Here is a 15322-nt window from a genome sequence, read left to right as displayed (position 1 = left end):
CAATTAACACTGGAGCATTGCTTTAAGTCTTTTTTTTCTCTTATGGGTGTATGGGTGTGTACACATTTTTTTTACACAAAGATAACATATATATCTGCAGTTGAATATACTTTTTTTCACACCAAACATTGTCCTATTTCATCAAGCCCTAGTGTTACTGTTATTTTCACTCGCTGCATAGTTTGGATCTAACAATTTAACAGTATCCCTATTGTTGGATTTTTAAGTTATTTTAAGTTTTGAACTATTAAAGAATCCTGTGCTATAAACAACAACAAAAAAGAAGTTATAGAAATGTAAAATGAAAAGCAAATTTTTAAAAATCAATAGTAAGGTTAAATAGGAGATTAGATACAGCAGAAGATGACTAGAAGGTCGTTCTGAAGCTAATACACAGAAGGCAGCATAGAGGCAGAGGGATGGAAATTGTGATAAAAAGTGTAAGAGACATAGGGAATAAATTACAAAAGATGATAGAGGGAGAATGGGGAAGAGACAATATTTGACGTGATTAATAGCTGAAATTTTTCTAGAAAAAAGATCCTAATCTTCACATTTTAGAAGCCCCCAAAATACAAAGAAATCCATACCTGGGCACATGGACTCATTGTAGTGAAATGCAGAACAGTAAAGGCAAAGACAAAGATCTAATAATAGAAACCTGATACAGGGAAAAAATCAAAATGCTGAAAGAAAATAAGGGCCAATCGAGAATTGTATTTCTAGTGAAACAGTCTTTCAAACATGAAGGCAAAATATATTTTCAGATAAACAAAAACAGGGAGTTTACCTAAAACCTCCCTCCTCCAAATAACTTTGAATGATTTACTTCTGATCTTAGAAGGAAGATTTGAGGTGTAAGAAAGAACATGATGAAGTAAAATGGTAGATATGGGGATAAATCTGAACGTACATTAATGATGTAAAACAAAAATGTTTAATTTGTGGAGTTTAAAAGACCTCAATAATATCAGAGTTGTTAAATACTGTATTACAATTTGATGTAAATGGGAAGGAGATAACTAGATTTAAAACCTCTTCAGGCCCTTGTATTGTTTGTGAACAAGCTAAAAGATGGAATTTCTGTAAATATGAAAGTTAAAAATGAAAGCTTAACATTTGAAAGAATGAAAACAGTAGATGTCTTCTAAATGAGGAAAGAAAAAATATGAGGAAAGAGCTAATTAGTTTAACAAAAGGCAAGAAAAAGAAAAAAGAAACAAAATGTGAGAAAAATAAAGAGCACAAAGTAAAGTGGTAGAAATAAACCCAAATATCAGTAATCAAATTAAGTATTAATGGGCTAAATTCTTAACTTAAAAGACACAGGTCAAACTGAAAAGGAAAACAAAATCTAGCTACATGCTGTTGATAAGAGAACACTTGAAGGATAAGGACAGAAAAAAGTTGAAGGTAAACAATGGAAAAAAATAGGGGAGTACTAACCAAAATATTTTTTGGGTAGTGATGATATTGACAGACTGAATAGATTTTATGGCAAAATATTATTAGCATCTGAGAGGGGCTCTATATAATGATAAAATGTAGATTGTACTAGGATGCTATTTCTAAGTTTGTATGAACGTTATAGCTTAACTCCAAACTCTAAAGAAAAAAAAAATTGAATGAACTACCAGAAAATTTGGACAAATACATCATCATAGTAGGAAATTCTCATATACCTCTCTCAGTAACTCTTAGATTCAGAAAACAAAAGTAAATAAAGTTATAGAAGATGGAACATTAACAAATTTGATTTGGTGAATGTATATGGAACCCTGTTCCCAACAATTGCAAAATATACTTTTTTTTTTTCTGCACATATTGAATATTCATGAAAATTGACCATGCTTTAGGCCAGGGGTTTGCAAACTTTTGGTAAATGGCCACATAGTATGTATTTTCTGCTTTGTGGGTCATATGGTCTTTCTTGCAACTATTCAGCTCTGCTATTATAGATTGAAAGCAACTGTAGACAGTATGCAAACACATGGGTGTGACTATATTCCAATAAAGTTTTATTTATAAATACAGGTGACTAGCTGGATTTGGCCTATAGGTCTTAGTTTGCCAGCTCCTGCTCAAGGCCATAAAAGTCTCAATAAATTTCCCTATCATGCAGACTACATTTTCTGACTGAAGTGCAATGAAGTTAGAAAAATCAATGATCTCCTCTCCACACCAACATATTCAATGCATACGTATGGGGGAAAAGTCTTCTTAACTCCTTGATGAAAAGAAATCAAAATGGAAATTTAGAAAGTACTTAGCACTGAATATTAATGAAACTACTATAAATTAAAGTTTGTAGAATGCAGCTAAAGTGGTGTTCACAGGAAGATTTATAACCTTAAAGGAGTATAAGAAGAAAGGCTGAAAATTAATGTGCTAATAATAAGCATGTGACATAATAAATTAAAAAAACAAAGAAAATTAGAATAAATTCAAGCAAGGTAGAAGGAAGGATATAATAAAGACAAAAGCAGAAGTCAATGAATGAGATAAAACCCAGCAAATCCAAAGTTGTTTTTCTTTCAAAGAAGACATTAATAAAAAAATATTAGGAATGAAAAATGGGATATAATGATGCTACAGATATTAAAGAAATAAGAGAATTCTGTGAACATTTTTATGCTACAGAATTTGAAAATTTAGATGAAATGAACAAGTTCCTAGAAGAATGCAGCTTATCAAAATTGACTGAAGATATTAAAAAAACAACAGTTTGAGTAAAGAAATTAGGTCAGCAATACGAGATCTTCCTAAAAGAAAATAGGCTCAGACAGTGTTTCAAACATTAAAGTAATGATAATTCTAGTGGCATAAAAACTCAGTAGAAACAAAAATAAAAACCTCTTCTATGAGATTAGTATATTCTGAATACTAAAACCAAATAAGGACAATGTGAGAGGAAAATTACTGGACCATTTCATTTATGAATGTACATTCAGAATTCCCAAACAAAATATTAGCAAACTAAGCAATGGTATAAAAGAAAGATAAGTCCAGCTTGTTCATGACTAGCCAAGAATACAAAGGTATTGTAGCAACTCAACAGATATAGAGAAAGCATTTGATAAAATTCACCAGTATCCATTCAGGGGAAAAATTCTTAACAAATGTGGAATGGAAGGAAACTTTCTTAACCTGTTGTAATTCACTAAACACCTACAGCAAGACACTCAATATTGAAATAGAGGCACTTAAAAAAAAAAAATCAGAGACATAACAAAGATGCTCATCATCACTGCTTCTACTATATATTGGAAGTTATAAATTATTTATAAAGTATAATTATATAAATTAGTTATGAGTTATGAAAAATATCTTTTTCAGTTGGAAATTCTAGCCAACTTGATGAGACAAGACAAAGAATGAAAGGTCTATGAATTGGAAAGGAGGAAACAAAACGGTCATTATTTGTAGATGATAGCATTGTCTACATAGAAAATTCCAAAGAGTCTGCAGAAAAATTATTAGTTTAAGTTTTTAGTTGTAAAGTAACAACTGGAAATGAATAGCATTTAAATAAGCCAGAGAAGATTGGTTGAAGATGGCGGAGTAGAAGGATGTGCTCTCACTCCCTCTTGCAAGAACACTGGAATCACAACTAACTGCTGAACAGTCATCAACAGGAAGACACTGGAATTCACCAAAAAATATACCCAACATCCAAAGACAAAGGAGAAGCCACAGTGAGATGGTGCGAGGGGTGCAATCACAATAAAATCAAATCCCATAACTGCTGGGTGGGTGCCTCACAAATTGGAGAACACTTATACCACAGAAGTCCACCCACTGGAGTGAAGGTTCTGAGCCCCACGTCAGGCTTCCGAACCTGGGGTTCCGGCAACTGGAGGAGGAATTCCTAGAGAATCAGATTTTGAAGGCTAGTGGGATTTGATTGCAGGACATTGACAGGACTAGGGGAAACAGAGACTCCACTCTTGGAGGGCACACACAAAAGTAGTGTGCACCTCAAGACCCAGGGGAAGCAGCGGTGACCCCATAGGAGACTGAACCAGACATACCTGCTGGTGTTGGAGGGTATCCTTCAGAGGCGGGGGATGGTTATGTCTCACTGTGAGGACAGGGACACTGGTGGCAGAAGTTCTGGGAAGTACACCTTGGCATGAGCCCTCCCAGAGTCAACCATTAGCCCCGCCATAGAGCCCAGGTAGCCTCCAGTGTTGGGTCGCCTGAGGCCAAACAACCAACAGGGAGGGAACCCAGTCCCACCCATCATCAGTCAAGCGGATTAAAGTTTTACTGAGCTCTGCCCACCAGAGCAACAGCCAGCTCTACCATCACCAGTCCCTCCCATCAGGAAACTTGCACAAGCCTCTTAGATAGCCTCATCCACGAGAGGGCAGACAGCAGAAGCAAGAAGAACTATAATCCTGCAGCCTGTGTAACAAAAACCATATTCACAGAAGGATAAACAAGATGAAAAGGCAGAGGGCTATGTACCAGATGAAGGAACAAGATAAAACGCCAGAAAACAACTAAACGAAGTGGAGATAGGCAACCTTCCAGAAAAAGAATTCAGAATAATGATAGTGAAGATGATCCAGGACCTCGGAAAAAGAATGGAGGCAAAGATCGAGAAGGTGCAAGAAATGTTTAACAAAGACCTAGAAGAATTAAAGAACAAACAAACAGAGATGAACAATACAATAACTGAAATGAAGAATACACTAGAAGGAATCAACAGCAGAATAACTGAGGCAGAAGAACAGATAAGTGACCTGGAAGACGGAATGGTGGAATTCACTGCTGTGGAACAGAATAAAGAAAAAAGAATGTAAAGAAATGAAGACAGCCTAAGAGAACTCTGGGACAACATTAAACGCAACAACATTCGCATTATAGGGGTCCCAGAAGTAGAAGAGAGAGAGAAAGAACCTGAGAAAATATTTGAGGAGATTATAGTTGAAAACTTCCCTAACATGGGAAAGGAAATAGCCACCCAAGTCCAGGAAGCACAGAGAGTCCCATACAGGATAAACCCAAGGAGAAACACGCCGAGACACATAGTAATCAAACTGGCAAAAATTAAAGACAAAGAAAAATTATTGAAAGCAGCAAGGGAAGAACGACAACATACAAGGGAACTCCCATAAGGTTAACAGCTGATTTCTCAGCAGAAACTCTACAAGCCAGAAGGCAGTGGCATGATATACTTAAAGTAATGAAAGGGAAGAATCTACAACCAAGATTACTCTACCTGGCAAGGATCTCATTCAGATTCGATGGAGAAATCAAAAGCTTTACAGATAAGCAAAAGCTAAGAGAATTCAGCACCACCAAACCAGCTCTACAACAAATGCTAAAGGAACTTCTCTAAGTGGGAAACACAAGAGAAGAAAAGGACCTACAAAAACAAACTCAATACAATTAAGAAAATGGTCATAGGAGCATACATTTCAATAATTACCTTAAGCGTAAATGCATTAAATGCTCAAACCGAAAGACACAGGCCTGCTGAATGGATACAAAAACAAGACCCATATATATGCTGTCTACAAGAGAACCATTTCAGACCTAGGGACACATACAGACTGAAAGTGAGGGGATGGAAAAAGATATTCCAAGCAAATGGAAATCAAAAGAAAGCTGGAGTAACAATACTCATATCAGATAAAATAGACTTTAAAATAAAGAATGTTACAAGAGACAAGGAAGGACACTACATAGTGATCAAGGGATCAATCCAAGAAGAAGATATAACAATTATAAATATATATGCACCCAACATAGGAGCACCTCAATACATAAGACAACTGCTAACACTTATAAAAGAGGAAATCGACAGTAACACAATAATAGTGGGGGACTTTAACACCTCACTTACATCAATGGACAGATCTTCCAAACAGAAATTTAATAAGGAAACACAAGCTTTAAATAACACAATAGATCAGATAGATTTAATTGATATTTATTGGACATACCATCCAAAAACAGCAGACTACACTTCTCAAGTGCGCGCAGAACATTCTCCATGATAGATCACATCTTGGGTCACAAATCAAGCCTCAGTAAACTTAAGAAAATTGAAATAATATCAAGCATCTTTTCTGACCACAACACTATGAGATTAGAAATGAAATACACGGAAAGAAGAGTAAAAAACACAAACACATGGAGGCTAAACAATATGTTACTAGGTAACCAAGAAATCACTGAAGAAATCAAAGAGGAAATCAAAAAATACCTAGAGACAAATGACAAAACGCGACATTCCAAAACCTATGGAATGGAGCAAAAGCAGTTCTAAGAGGGAAGTTTATAGCTATACAAGCCTACCTCAAGAAACAAGAACAATCTCAAATACACAATCTAACCTTACATCTAAGGGAACTAGAGAAAGAAAAGCAAACAAAACCTGATGTTAGCATCAGGAAAGAAATCATAAATATCAGAGCAGAAATAAATGAAATGGAAAAAAGAAAACAATAGCAAAGATCAATAAAACTAAAAACTGGTTCTTTGAGAAGATAAATAAAATTGATAAACCATTAGCCAGACTCATCAAGAAAAAGAGGGAGAGGACTCAAATCAATAAAATTAGGAATGAAAAAGGAAAAGTTACAACAGACACTGCAGAAATACAAAGCATCCTAAGAGACTACTACAAGCAACTCTATGCTAATAAAATGGACAACCTGGAGGAAATGGACAAATTCTTAGAAAGGTATAACCTTCCATGACCGAACCAGGAAAAATAGAAAATATGAACAGACCAATCACAAGTAATGAAATAGAAACTGGGATTAAAAATCTTCCAACAAACAAAAGTCCAGGACCAGATGGCTTCACAGGTGAATTCTATCAAACATTTAGAGAAGAGCTGACACTTATCCTTCTCAAACTCTTCCAAAAAATTGCAGAGGAAGCAACACTCTGAAACTCATTCTGTGCGACCACCATCACCCTGATACCCAAACCAGACAAAGATGATCCAAAAAAAGAAAATTACAGACCAGTATCACTGATGAATATACATGCAAAAATCCTCAACAGAATACTAGCAAACAGAATCCAACAGCACATTAAAAGGATCATACACCACGATCAAGTGGGATTTATCCCAAGGATGCAAGGATTCTTCAATGTATGCAAATCAATCAGTGTAATGCACCGTATTAGCAAATTGAAAAATAAAAACCATATGATAATCTCAGTAGATGCAGAAAAAGCTTTTGACAAAACTCAACACCCATTTATGATAAAAACTCTCCAGAAAGTGTGCATAGAGGGAACCTACCTCTATAATAAAGGCCATATATGACAAACCCACAGCAAACATCATTCTCAATGGTGAAAAACTGAAAGCATTTCCTCTAAGATCAGGAACGAGTCAAGATTGTCCACTCTCACCACTGTTATTCAACATAGCTTTGGAAGTCCTAGCCATGGCAATCAGAGAAGAAAAAGAAGTGAAACGAATACAAATTGGCAAAAAAGAAGTAAAACTGTCACTGTTTGCAGATGACATGATATACTATACATAGAGAATCCTGAAGATGCCACCAGAAAACTACTAGAGCTAATCAATGAATTTGGTAAAGTTGCAGGATACAACATTAATGCACAGAAATCTCTTGCATTCCTAGATACTAATGATGAAAAATCTGAAAGAGAAATTAAGGAAATACTCCCATTTACCATTGCAACAAAAAGAATAAAATACCTAGGAATAAACCTAGCTAAGGAGACAAAAGACCTGTATGCAGAAAACTATAAGACACTGATGAAAAAAATTAAAGATGATACCAGCAGATGGAGAGATATACCATGTTCTTGGATTGGAAGAATCAATATCGTGAAAACGGCTATAGTACCCAAAGCAATCTACAGATTCAATGCAATCCCTATCAAATTACCACTGGCATTTTTTACAGAACTAGAACAAAAAATCTTAAAATTTGTATGGAGACACAAAAGAACCCGAATTGCCAAAGCAATCTTAAGGGAAAAAAAGCAGAGCTGGGGGAATTAGACTCCCTGACTTCAGACTATACTACAAAGCTACAGTAATCAAGACAATATGGTACTGGCACAAAAACAGAAATATAGATCAATGGAACAAGATAGAAAGCCCAGAGATAAATGCACGCACCTATGGTCAACTAATCTACGACAAAGGAGGCAGGAATATACAATGGAGAAAATACAGTCTCTTCAATAAGTGGTGCTGGGAAAACTGGACAGCTACATGTGAAAGGATGAAATTAGAACACTCCCTAACACCATACACAAAAATAAACTCAAAATGGATTAGAAACCTAAATGAAGACCGGACACTATAAAACTCTTAGAGGAAAACCTAGGAAGAACACTCTTTGACATAAGTCACAGCAAGACCTTTTTGCATCCACCTCCTAGAGTAATGGAAATAAAAACAAAAATAAACAAATGGGACCTAATGAAATTTAAAAGCTTTTGCACAGCAAAGGAAACCATAAACAAGACAAAAAGACAACCCTCAGAATCGGAGAAAATATTTGCAAACGAATCAACGGACAAAGGATTAATCTCCAAAATATATAAACAGCTCATGCAGCTGAATATTAAAAAAACAAACAACCCAATCCAAAAATGGGCAGAAGACCTAAATAGACATTTCTCCAAAGAAGACATACAGACGGCCAAGAAGCACATGAAAAGCTGATCAACATCACTGATTATTAGAGAAATGCAAATCAAAACTACAGTGAGGTATCACCTCATACCAGTTAGAATGGGCATCATCAGAAAATCTATAAACAACAAATGCTGGATAGGGTGTGGAGAAAAGGGAACCCTCTTGCACTGTTCTTGGGAATGTAAATTGATACAGCCACTATGGAGAACACTATGGAGGTTCCTTAAAAAACTAAAAGTAGAATTACCATATGACCCAGCAATCCCACTACTGGGCATATACCCAGAGAAAACCATAATTTAGAAAGACACATGCATCCCAATGTACCTTGCAGCACTATTTACAGTAGCCAGGTCATGGTAGCAACCTAAATGCCCATCGACAGATGAATGGGAAAAGAAGATGCGGTACATATATACAATGGAATATTACTCAGCCATGAAAAGGAACGAAATTGGGTCATTTGTAGAGACGTGGATGGATCTAAAGACTGTCATACAGAGTGAAGTAAGTGAGAAAGAGAAAAATAAATATTGTATATTAACGCATATATGTGGAACCTAGAATAATGGTACAGATGAACCGGTTTGCAGGGCAGAAAGTGAGACACAGATGTAGAGAACAAACGTATGGACACCAAGGGGCAAAAGTGGTGGTGGATGGTGGTGGTGGTGTGCTGAATTGGGAGATTGGCTTTGACATGTATACACTGATGTGCATAAAATGGATGACTAATAAAAAAAATAATGACATACTTGAAAAAAGCCAGAAACCAAAAAAAATGTTTTAAATATAACATTTATAATTCCACAAAAAGAAATGTAGATATAAGTTAAACAGAAATGTATAAGACCTTCACAGAGACGGTAAGATTTTATTGAATGAAAATAAAATGTCATAAATAAGTAGATCGTGTTTATGGATAGGGAGACTGCATAACATATTTAAGTCAGCTCCTCACAAATTGAATTAAAAATTCATGTAGTTTCATTCAAAATTCCAATAGTTTTTAAAATGAAATTTGAAAACTTATGTTAGAATTTGCAAAGGACAAGTTATCCTAGAAATATGAAGAACATATTGGGGCAAGGGCTTGGTCTACACTGTGCAATTTAATAGTTACTGTCAATAGTTTGTAATTTGACAGTATGGTAGTAGTATAGCGATAGATAAATAGACCAATGAAGCAGAATAGAGGAACAGAAATAGACCTTGATGGGAAGTTAATATATATATGTCAGAGTGACATTGCACATTAGGGGGAAAAGGATAAACTATTCACTATTTATTGCTGGAATCATTGGTTATCTATATTGGAAGAAATGAAATGGGATCTCAACCTCATACTCTATACAAATCAAGTTCAGGCAGATTAAAGGCTTAATAAAAACAGCTAACACTTATGTAGTGTTAAGTATATACTTGACCTTGTTCTAGCAGTCTACATACATTTACTTCTTTAATCACCACATTTACCTTTAATGGTAGGGGCTATTATAATCTCCTTTTTTTATACGAGGAAACTGAGGCGAGCACAGAGAGATCAAGAAATTTTGCCAGGGTCACAGTAGCAGAGCTACATTTGAACCCAAGTAAGTCTGGCTCTGTTGTGTGCGTTTTTTTTTTGTTGTTGTTTTTTTGCGGTACGTGGGTCTCTCACTGCTGTGGCCTCTCCCGTTGTGGAGCACAGGCTCCGGACTTGCAGGCTCAGCGGCCATGGCTCACGGGCCCAGCCGCTCCGCGGCATGCGAGATCCTCCCGGACCCGGGCACGACCCCGTGCCCCCCGCATTGGCAGGCGGACTCTCAACCATTGCGCCACCAGGGAAGCCCTGTTGTCTGCTTTTTTAAACACTATGCTGTAGTGTTCCTTTCACTTAAATGTGCAGGACAGAATTCTAAATTTTTCAATATAGAGGCACGTCTTTATGACCTCAGGATAGGGAAGGATTTTTTCAGCAATAATTTTATGTTTATCATAAAGGAACAAAATCAAAAAATTTCGCTACCTTAAAATTAAGAACTTCCGTTTGTCAGGAGATATCACAAAGAAAGTGGGAAGTGAAGTGGAAGAAGAAATTTGTAATTTGTCTAACCAGAAAGGATTGTATAACCATAAACAAAGAATTCCTGTTGTACTATAATGTGTGAGTTTTGTTGCTCCATATTTTCTTCCATGATTGGAATGTCTTTTGATCATAGTGGCTATAAAATGGTATATTTGTGGTTTTAATTTGCAATCTTTGATTTTTAGGATAAGCATCAATTCCTGTGTTAGTGGCCATTTGTATTTTTTTCTTTAAAGAAAAGCCAGTAGGAGATAGGGCATGGGGCTGACCAGTTGGCACTCTGGGGAGTAGGTTTTACCTCCAGGTACTCCTGGGTCTGTAAATTTTATCAGAGAAGCACCCATGATCACATCTGCTTCTCTGGCTGATTTTTGATTTCTAGGATATTTTTCATCTTCATTTCAGACTGTACTCTTAAATCATTTGATAGAACACTGAATTTACTGGTACAGTTCATAACATTTGAAAGGATTAACATTTGATTTATTCTCTCTAAATCCACAGCTATTCAGAAATAACCTAAAACTTCAGGATTTACTTCACAGAAATGATTTCCTTCTAATGTATGCTCTTTTCAAAGGAATTCAGAATCCTGTTACATAAGAGGCTATACAGCATTAATCCCATGCATTGATATTTAGTGACCAGTTATACTTCAAAAGAAAAAGTTTAAAATTTCCCTAATTTTCAAAGTAATATATAATCATGTAAAAAAAATTGGGAAATACAAGCATGTAGGTGATAATAAACTACAATTTAGACAACTGTGACTTAACACTTGTGGCATATTCCTTTGTGGTCTTTGGTTTTTCTATCTTTATGTATATAGTTGAGAAGAATAGTCACACTTTAAAAAAAGAACTTTAACTTCTAATGCTAAAAAAAGTAGTAATCATGATTATTTAGAAATTTAATCACATGGAAGTTGAGACAAAATCTGTGGTCCAATTTTATCTTTTTTGTGTGGTCTAATTTTAATTACTGTATGTCTTCCTATTTTATCTTTGGTTTTCCTGGGCAGTGATTTTTTGTTTTTTCTTTAAAGTTATGACCACTTTAAATCCTTTTGAGAAATGAACTGAGAGCATATGCCAGTTGTCAGTTTATTGCCTCTAACTCCAAATCCACCTTCATCACACTGGTTTGTTATCCTGGATCTGTACCCTGAAACCTTTCTCCTTTTGCCAGCTGGCATATTATTAAGTTTTGTCAGTTGAGGTTGCTGGAGGGAACACAGCAGGAGGAAGGGCCTTTTCTTCCTGGTTCCCTGATGCTTTCCCCCTTCTTGCTCTTTAGCCCTCAGCCTACATGGGGCTGGGGTTGGGGGGAGCAGCAGCAGTAAGCTTACATCCTAGGGAGTCTTAGCATCGTCCCCCTGGTGGCCCTGTGCCCTAGTGGGTGATTTCTTACTTGCCAGTGAAAACCTGTGGCACTCTGTCATCGAGAGGGGGCTAAAGCTGCACAGTCTCCAGAGAGGTTTGAATTTCAGCCAGTGAGTGGGGGGACTGCAGGGGAGGAGTTAGAGGATTGTCCTGTGCATTATAGAATGTTCAGCATTATGCCTGGCCTCTCCTTACTAGGTGCTGGTAGCACACACTATCTCCTGAGCCATGACTATCAAAGATGTCTCCAGGTATTGCCAAATGTCCCTCTGGGGACAAAATCACCCCTGGTTGAGAACCCCAGGTACAGTAGGACACTTTTCCTTCCATGGTGTTTTCTTCTCTTGATTTTGGGCATATCACTTCTCTTGGTTTTCTTTCTTTATACTTACTGCTCCTTTTCACTCTGCCTTGCTGGTTCCTCTCTCCCTGGCTTCTTAATGTCCATACCTCTCTCCTGAGCTCCACACTCATCTATCCACATGATTATTAGACATCTTCACTCAGATCTATAGTAGACAGTTTGAACTTAGTATGTCTACAATTGAACTCCTGATCTCTGCCATCCTCCCACAGTCTCCATCTGCAGCCATCCTCATTTCATTTGATGGCAGTCCCTGTTGTCGAGCCAAAACCTTACAGTCTTGTGTGACTTACTTGTTTCTCTCAAACCTCACATGCAATCCGTGAGGAAGTCCTGTTGGCTCTACCTTTCCAATTTATTCAGCATCTGACCTTTTCTTACTGTCTCCACTGCTGTCATCATCATCTCTTGCTCAGTTTTCTGCGGAAGCCTGGTACCTGGTCTCCAAACTTCTGCCCTTCTGTCCTTAATCTCTCATCACAGCACCTGGGTGACCTTTTAAAATGTTAAATAGTATCATTCCTCTCTTCGGAGCTCTGCAGGGGCTCCTGCCTTTTATTCAGAATAAAAGCCAAAGTACCTGGCACATAATAGGTGCTCCAAAAATATTTGTCGAATGAATGAAGTACTAAATCAAATCCATTCAAATGCATTTTTTCTCCTTCCTCTTGCTGATGCTTTATACTTTTGACCACTACTCCCTGTTTCTTGAACTCTCTCCTCCTTCAGAAGCAGTTATTCTGTCTTCTTCATGGCTCCACCTCTGTATGTACAGTCATATAAATCTCTGTGAAAATCCTTGGCCCTCTTTTCCTTTCTGTACGCTTCATTCTTTCTTGATGATTTTTGTCACACCAGTGGCTAAACTGGCACTTCTATGTTGATTCTTCTCAATTGCATAGTAATATAACCAAGAAGTCTTCTTTAAAATTTTTATCCCTGCTGAGTATGAGCTTCATGAAAGCAGGGACTGGATCTTTCTGGTCAACTACTTTATTTCCACGGTCAAATATGGCTCCTGGTACATTGTGGTCATTCAGTATACGTTTGTTGAATGAATGAACTTTAAATCTGTTTTTCATGGTACTTTTTATAGGACATCTTCGACTGGATGTCTTTATATCAATATGTAACATTTAGCATGCCCAACCAAACTCATTATTTTCCCACAATAAACCTACTCCCTGTCCTTTCCACTTTGCCTTTTCAGTAAAGGGTAAAAGGGTACTCCCATCCACACCATTGTTAAAACTAAAAATTTAGGTTTTTTTCTTTTTTTTTTTAGATTTCTCCCACTTGCTTTTTTAGCAAAGCTAATCAGTTGCCAAATCCTGAAGATTCTTTTGTTAAAAACAGCTTTATCAAGGTATGAATTCTATACCATAAAATTCGCCTTAAGGGTACAAGTCAGTAAATTTTAGTGTATTTATAGAATTGTACAGCCATCACCACAATCTAATTTTATAACAGTTTCACCACTTTGAAAAAAAAACATCATACCCATTTATAGTCACTCCCCATTCCCACCCCCCGTCCTAGGCAACCATTAATCTACTTTTTGTCTCTATATTTGCCTAATTTTTTAAAAGTATTTCATATAAGTGGAATAATACAATATATGTTTTTTTTCTATCTGGTGTCTTTCACTGAGCATACTGTTTTTCAAGGTTCATTCATGTTGTAGCTTGTTATCAGTCCTTTATTCCTTTTTATTGCTGAGTAGCCTTCCATTGTATGGGTATGTCAGATATTTCTAATCCAGTCACCAGTTGATTGGTATTTGGGATGTTTCTAGTTTTTGGCTGTTATGAGTAATACTGCTGTGAACACTTGTGTGTGGGTCTTTGTGTGGACATAAATTTTCATTTCTCTTGCGTAGATAACTAAGAGTAGAAACGCTGGGTCATATCGTAAATCTATGTTGAAGTTTTTAAAGAAAATACCAAACTAATTTCCAAAGTGGCTGTGCCGTTTGATATTGCTACCAGCACAGGTTCCAGTTTCTTTACAGTCTTGCTGATACTTGATATTGTCTTTTTTAGTATAGCCATTGTAGAGGGTGAAAAATGGTATTTCATTTGGTTTTTATTTGTATTTGATATGACTTGTATTTGATTAGATAGGTGTTTGATATGACTAATGATGTTGAGCATCTTTTCATGTGCTTATTAGCCATTTGTATGTCTTCCTTTGCCCATCTTAAAATTGAGTTGTCTTTTCATTACTGAGTTGTAAGAGTTCTATGTATTCTAGATGCAAGTCTCTTACCAGATATGATTTGCAAATATTTTCTCTCAGTCTGTGGGTGGTTTTTTCACTATCTTCTTTTTTAAAAACTTGAGATATGATTCACATACTGTAATAGTCACCTCTTTAATGTGCACAATTCAGTGGTTTTTAGTATATTCAGAAGATTGTTCATTCATCACCACTATGTAATTCCAGAATATTTTCGTCACCCCAAAAAAGAAACCTAATATCCATTAGCAGTCACTCCCCATTTCTCATTCCCTCTAGCATCTGGCAGCCACTTATCTTCTTCCTATCTCTATGGATTTGCCTGGTCTGCCTTTATACTTCCTTGAATGCTGTCTTTTGATGCACAAAAGTTTAAATCTTTGATTAAGGTCAGTTTACCAGTTTTTTTCATCTTCTGCTTTTGGTGTCATACTTAAGAAGTCCTTGCCTAACTCAAGATCACAAAGATTTACTCCTATATTTTCTTCTAAGATTTTTATAATTTAGTTCTTACGTTTAGGTTTGTGGTCCATTTTGAGTTAATTTTTGTGTGTGGTGTGAGACAGAGACCCAGATTCATCTTTTTCCATATGGATATCCAATTCTCCCAGCATTATTTA

General features: G+C 36.4%; 1 protein-coding gene across 2 annotated transcripts in view; it reads left to right on the top strand.

Annotated features, from left to right (window-relative positions):
• Positions 1 to 15322, top strand: part of MAGI3 (membrane associated guanylate kinase, WW and PDZ domain containing 3) — a 270859-nt gene that overhangs the window by 39404 nt on the left and 216133 nt on the right. The window lies entirely within an intron of this gene.

Source organism: Leucopleurus acutus (genome assembly GCF_964270905.1).
Source record: "Leucopleurus acutus genome assembly, chromosome: 2".
NCBI classification, from domain to species: domain Eukaryota; kingdom Metazoa; phylum Chordata; class Mammalia; order Artiodactyla; family Delphinidae; genus Leucopleurus; species Leucopleurus acutus.
This window is presented reverse-complemented; position numbering and strand designations above follow the sequence as displayed.